Below are 5,463 nucleotides of genomic sequence, written 5' to 3' on the forward strand. Positions count from 1 at the left end.
TCTCTTCTGTGGCTGTTCACAATATTGCATGTGTGATACTGTGTGTGTGTGTGTGTGTGTGTGTGTGTATGTGTGTGTGTGTATATATGCATATAATGTATATATATATGTGTGTGTGTGTGTATATGTGTGCGTGTGTGTGTATGTGTGTGTGTATGTGTGTGTGTGTGTGTGTGTGTATATGTGTGTTTAAAAAATGATTTGAAGAGCACCTGGGAGCAGTTAGTGGGATAACTGAAAGCAAAAGAAATATTTCAGATTGTGATAAAATAACTCAAATGAGAGCCAGGCCTGGTGGTGTACAGCTGTAATCCCAGCACTCTCGAGGCAGAGGCAGAGGCAAGCAGATCTCTGTAGGTGCCTCAAAAAAAAAACAGCAACAAAATTCAAATGACCCGTAATGGGCAAAAAGTAGGTCTATTTCCTTCTGGAAAGTTCCAGATTTTCCTGACAACAAAAGTGACCCTGGCTGTCAGATCTGGGGATGAATGACAGCTTTGATCCTGTCTCAGGCAGAAACGGAAATCAGAGATAAGAAAAATCTGATAGAGGTGAGCAAAGAATATTCACAGAAACTGTCTTCCCTTCCTTCCTCTCTCCCTTCCTTCCTTTCTTTCTCTTTTGCCTTTTGAGACAGGATTTAACTACATAGTCCTGGCTAGCCTGGAACTCACTATGTAGATCAGGCTGCCCTCAAATGCATCCATCCTCCTCTCTGCCTCTCCAGCGCTGGGATTGAAGGTAGGTGTGTGCCACCATGCCCAGTCTGGTTTCCCTTCTTGTGGCCTGACTGAGAAGACCTGACCCTGTCTCTGGATTTGGGGTGATCTCTGGTTTGAGGATGATCTCGCTCCTGGTGGGTTGGTGTCAGTTTTCAGGTCCCCTGCTTTTACTCTGAGAACCTCCTCCTGCCTCCCTGAAGGACTCCACATGACCTGAAATCTTAAAGTTCTGGAGCTGGAGGAGACCCAATTATTCTGCAGACAAGGAAATGAAAGCCCAGAGAAGAATTCTGGTTTAGGGCCTCACAACTAATATAAAAAGGAAGGCCTCCCATTCTGCCCTTGATCCCCCATGATCCCCTGCTCCTAACATGGCCTCTGCCCAGCATCTACCTTTTCAAATGGACAGAGAAAGGCCCTAAGAGGCTTCCCCCCTTTCTCAGAATCGAAGCCGGATTCTTAACAATGGCCTATTCTGCGGTTTCCTTTCCCGCTCTGACCACCTCTTCATCTGCCACTTTCCCCATGTCTGCCCTGCATGGCCTCTGTGACCTTGTCAACACTCCCACCTATCAAGCCTGCTCCTGATCCAGCCTCTCTGCCTCCTACTCTCCCCTCAAGTCAGAGATCAGGAGACATCTCAGCAGAGGTCTTTCTCCCCCCACCCCCCACCCCCCTGTCTGTCTGTGCGAACGAACAGTGACATCACCCCCACACGCTCTTTCCTATCTAACTGCTTGGAACTTTCCACTGAATTCTGATGACTGGACCCGCTATGCTCGCACACCCACTGTCTGTTGCTCAGGGTCCCACTGGAGTACGCCCGAGTCAGCCTTTGCCCACTCTGCTCACACTTCCGCTCTGACTCCTACAGAAGGGCCTGGCTCATGCAAGTGCTCCAAAAGTATTTGCTCAATGCATGAGTGCATGCATGCATGAATGAATGAATGAATGAATGAACGAACCACTCAGCACCAGAACACAATCCTCAGACTCAAACTCCTTGAACAGCATCTTATTGTGCTCTCAGGCCTCAGTAGTCACATATCGTCAGCCTACAGAAAAGACTTACAAAGCCAAAGATGAAATAATTCATTTTAGTTACCCTGTGGCTGCGCTCTCTCTCTCTCTCTCTCTCTCTCTCTCTCTCTCTCTCTCTCTCTCTCTCTCTCTCTCTCAAGACAAGATCTCACTCTGTAACCTTGGCTGGCCTCAAATTCACAGAAATCCACCTGAGTTTAAAGGATTAAAGTCCTGAGTCACCACACACCGCACCAGGCAGTATGGCTTTCATTTTAACACCAAGGATAAAGCAGCTAAGTTAGCACGCGGTCTATAAAATAGCTCTTTCATGGGGGAGGGGGGGGATTTGGGATGGGGGTGGTGTGGTTATCGCTGGGACCCTGTTCTCCAGGTGAGAAGCTATCGCATAATGAACTCCCAAAAGCAAGACTGAGTTATTTAGTCTTGAAAATTAGTTTATTGAAATGCTTTCACAGCTGGGTATAATAATAATAAAAAAAACCTACACATTCACTGACATGGAACTTTTGAGGAGTGAATGACTCTCAAGAATGTTTTATTAACAACAACAACAACAGCATAGCTTGAGAGCCTCATAGGATCCTGAAATAGTAGTAAAGTCACAGGCAATATGCTAACTGACTTGTGTTTTGTCCCAAAGGGGGGGAAAAAATAAACCTGGAAAAATAAGCCAAGCTTTGTAACTGCTGGTAGGCAGCAAGCCTTTGCTTGTAAACGGTTTGAATCACTTTTCAAAGTGTGCCTTCCCACCCTGCCCAATTTAAGACTAAACAATCTGTAGCTTAAACTATGACTCTGCGTTTATTTTAGCCCTGTACAGAGCAAAGTGACCCAGAAGGCTGGGAACGGTGATGAACTTGAAGCTTTGGAAGGCAGCAAGCAGAAAAACGCTTCCTTCTAAGGCAGAGGGAAAGAGCTCTGCTCTGGAAACATCATCTCTCGTGATACTCTGCAAACACAGAGATAAACGTTCAGAACAGAGTCTGCTCGACCCTGACCCTTCGGCAGGGGTAGAGCATCCTGTGGTACAGCAAGCTCAGTGGGGCGAGGCCCCGCCCTGCCACGTGGGTGAAGGAGGCATGTGAAGAGGGTCTCACAGGCTAAGGGGGTGCTCAGAGGAGCATGGTGCCAGAAAAGAGGGGGTAAAGAGGCTAGGAGGCCCTACTTTGTGGGTTAAAGGACAAATAGTTCATACATATTTGAACAGCATCTATAAAGATTACTATCACGTGCCAGCCCAAACCATATACAATGTGATAAAAGTTAGCTTAAAAGTTAGCACAGTTTGAGTCAGAATGTTCTCGGCTTGTTGGAAAAATTACATGTGACAACATGCACGTCACTCCCATGCCAGACTTAGCACTTCCCCACTACACACCAAGATCTCTGTCTAGACAAGCCATTGGGTGACATTAACACAGAAACATGAAACACACACACACACAAACAGGTTTCACTCATTTCAACCCAATTTTATGTGAGTGGGGGAGCGGGGAGCGACAGTGAAGTTGAACATCTGCTACATAATTTGTACAATTAACTTTGTTTTCCTAGGACTTTGTTGTCACCAGGAGGGATCGGCTTCAAATACAAATTAAAGACTTTAGCGGTGGAAGGGCCTGAGAGATCACGAGATTCAGTAGTTCAGGGGGAATGAGTCCCGATGGATACACTAACTTGAACACTACACCTCGACTCTGCTTTTCCTAGACTGTTTTATAAATGCAGCCCTAACTGAGAAATCAGGTCTGCTTGCTGCAAAAATCGCCTGTTGATTAGTCAGCTCTGTCACCGGCATGTAACTCGACTAAGCACAGTGGAGTCCAAACTATGCTCCTACCAGAGAATCGATGTCATCACTAGCCCGTCACCATTATTAATTAGGAAGTTCCACGAGGTGCTCCCACGAACTATAAAAGAGGCACTGTCAGACAGGTTACAGAATTTGCCATCCATAATCCCACATGCGACCTTGCTTTTCAAAAGTTGGTTTTTCAACACGACCCTGTGCCCTAAACACCCTTCGCAGCTCTTAATACATGCCACATGCTGTCCTGTCTGGTCACCCCAACACCCCTTTATTCGAGTGACAGACAACCATCCTCCTCTGACACACACACGCCTGGCATCAGTGCAATCGTCCTGGGTACCTAAAAACTCCAGTAAGCCAAAGTTGCATCTCCAGCTAAATATAAATAGTCTCGGGTTATTTGGGAAACCATCCCCGCCTGGCTGTCACGGAATCCCGGCCTCACATGCCCACCAGCTGCAGCAGTGACCAGGGGCAGGACTTGGGCTCAGTTCTTCAACTCAAAGCCAAGAGGCAGGGCGGCGCAGTGACAGCGCCCCGGCTGGACACCTCGTCCCCCGGTCCGTGCCCCGGGACGGTTCCTAGGGCTGCGGGGGCCCCCTGCACCCCCTGGGCCGTGAGTGAGGACAGTGAGGGCCTCGCGTCCCGCGGAGCGCAGGTCAGCGCGACCGAGAGCTGCACCGCAAGCCCTGCGCGCCCCGCAGGCGACCGTCCCCGCCACCCCGCCACCCCACGGACGCCCGGCCCCGCACCGACCTGCTCTCTGCCGCTCGGCGTTCCCTCCGCGCACAGCCACTGGTGGCCCGGCCGGGCCGCGGTCACCTCCCCTCCGCGGCGGCGGGCGGGCGGGCCGATCCGGGTGACTCCGCGCCGCCCCGCCTCCCTTAGCGCCGCTTCCGTCCGGTGGCCCCCGGCTCCGTTTCCCGCGCTCGCGCCCCCTGGCGGCCGCCTAGCCCGTCGCCCCGCCACGTCAGGGCTCGGGCTCCCAGGGCCTTTCGGGGAAACCGAGGCACGGACCGCGTGGGGGCGTTTAGCGACACACCTCGCTCAGGCTAGGATCCAGATCCTCACGCACCCGCGCTACCGCCAACCTAGAGATCTCAAATTCTCCGCTGCGCGAATTCTCTTACTCCGAGGTGGAGGCTAGCCTTGAACCTTTGATCCTCCTTCATTCCCCCAAGAGCTGGATTACAGGGGAACACCATCAGGTTACTGCCCACTCCTCATCAATTTTTTTTTTTTCCTCCCGAGCAAAGTCTCACAGGACAATTTTGAGAATTTAAAAGCAAGGAATCACAAAATACTAGAGCCAAACGTCCGGGTTTCTGAAAAGTCCCGGAAGACTTCTGATTGCTAAAGATCGCAAGTGCGTGGAGGAGCTGGTGCAAGCGCCGGGACCTACCTAACAGATTTGAGGAATGCAGGAATCCTATATCACTATGCACACATAGCAGAGATAAGGCTTTATTTTAAAATCTCATAGCTAGATTGTTTCTTGACTCTTCAAAAATCGTAGTAAACTAGACATAGACATAGCATAAAGTGTATCGTTTGAACCATTGTAAAGTGTGCGTGCAGTCCATCAGAGTAGGTAAATTCACATTGCTACGCATCCATCATCTTGTCCGGCACCAGGACTCCAACTTCCCAAACTGAAACTGCTCTCATCGTACAGGGACTCCACTCCCAGCGATTCCTAGTCTCCCGTGTCCTTAAGAATTCTTCTACTCTAAAGACACTCATACATGCAATCTACAATACTTGGCCTTTTGGTGCCTGCCTTATTTTGGTTAGAATAATGCCCTAAGTTTCATCTGTGCTGTTCTATGTGTCGGAATTTCCTTTCTTTTTACTGCTAAATATACTGCGTTGTGTTTAGCCGTTTGT

At 49.5% G+C, this 5,463-nt stretch overlaps 1 protein-coding gene across 1 annotated transcript in view; it reads right to left on the bottom strand.

The window, feature by feature from the left end:
- Dnmbp (dynamin binding protein) overlaps positions 1–4,409 on the bottom strand; it is a 96,150-nt gene extending 91,741 nt beyond the window's left edge. The window contains exon 1 of the mRNA XM_021151805.2: positions 4,333–4,409. The gene's annotated coding sequence lies outside the window, so the exon portion shown is untranslated. The remainder of the gene's footprint in view (positions 1–4,332) is intronic.
- Positions 4,410–5,463: the final 1,054 nt, after the last annotated feature.

The sequence above is a fragment of the Mus caroli genome, chromosome 19 (assembly GCF_900094665.2).
Source record: "Mus caroli chromosome 19, CAROLI_EIJ_v1.1, whole genome shotgun sequence".
NCBI lineage: Eukaryota > Metazoa > Chordata > Mammalia > Rodentia > Muridae > Mus > Mus caroli.